Source organism: Galeopterus variegatus, unplaced genomic scaffold, assembly GCF_000696425.1.
Source record: "Galeopterus variegatus unplaced genomic scaffold, G_variegatus-3.0.2 Scaffold5629, whole genome shotgun sequence".
In the NCBI taxonomy this organism is placed as follows: domain Eukaryota; kingdom Metazoa; phylum Chordata; class Mammalia; order Dermoptera; family Cynocephalidae; genus Galeopterus; species Galeopterus variegatus.
In genome coordinates, this window is record NW_007731740.1 from 35,010 (window position 1) to 36,278 (window position 1,269).

A 1,269-nucleotide genomic window follows, 5' to 3' on the forward strand; every position below is an offset into this window, starting at 1 on the left:
TTATAAGAAGAGGGAAATTTGGACAAAGAGACACACAGGGGAGAAGGTCGTGTGAAGGTGGAGGCAGCGATGGGAGCGCAGCATCTACCACCCGGGGAACCACCAGCAGAAGCTGGGAGAGGGGCCAGGAACAGACACTCCCCTCAAGCCTCCAGGAGGAACCAGCCCTACCAGCGTGTTAATTTAGGACCTCTGGCCTCCAGAACTTCGAGGGAATACGTTTCTGCTGTTTTAAGCAACTCAGTTTGAGATCATTTGTTACAGCAGCCCCAGGACACTCAGACAGGTCCAACCATCACTCCCAACTACACCTGCCCCCCTGCTGTTCTAAGTTGTTCTCTGTGCCTTCCTCTCTGGGCCACCATGCAGCTCCTCTGTCTGGTTTACCAACTGTGGCAGAAAAAAAAGGAAAAGGTTTCCCTCTTTAAAAGGCACACACTAGGCTGCTAAGGGGACTGTCAGCAGAAGGACGGTGTGTGAAAAATGTGGAAAGGAACTTGGTGCTGCTATCACCCCAGACACGTGGAAAGATGGTGCTAGGAATACCGCAGAAAGCGGTGTAGGAGAGCTGAGCGAAAACGAAGTTTTGACTTCAAAAAAAGCAAGATTCGGTCCATATGGAAAGAATAAGTTCTCCACTTGAAGAATTTGTAAAATTTCTCTGCACCAACCAGATTCTCATTACTGCCAGGGCTGTGCCTACAAAAAGGGCATTTGTGTAACATGTGGAAAAAGGTTTTGGATTCCAAAAACTACAAGCAAACATCTGTTTAAATGCACTGATAAGCTTCTGGCTTTCTATATGATTTTACTTTCTGCTTTGAGTTTTCAAGGCATAACATAGATGTTCGACTTAAAACACATAATTAAGTTTATTTATTTATTTATTTATTTATTTATTTTTCCTTTTTTTTTTTTTTTGTCTTTTTTCCTGACCAGTAATAAGATCGCAACCCTCGGTGTCGCGCCCGCACCGCGCTCAACCAGTGAGCGGACCGGTCTCTATATGGGATGCGAACCCTTGGCGGGAGCGCCGCCGTGCTCCCAAGCGCCGCACTCTACCAAGTGCACCACCGGGCCGGCCCTAAGTTTAAATTAGAAAAAGAAAAAGCACACATTAAAACAATTTCTTTTAAATAGAAAAAAATAGCAAACTGCACCGCCCCCCCCAAAATAAATAAAAAACACATGTAAGACCTTACAGATACTTGCCAAGTGTGATCGTGGCCACCGTGTTGTTATCTACGTAGTATGTAACTTCCTTTGTTA

The 1,269-nt window shown here is 45.2% G+C and overlaps 1 pseudogene; it reads left to right on the top strand.

Moving 5' to 3' along the window:
- Positions 1 to 861, top strand: part of LOC103605155 — a 3,427-nt pseudogene extending 2,566 nt beyond the window's left edge.
- The last annotated feature ends 408 nt before the right edge of the window (positions 862 to 1,269 follow it).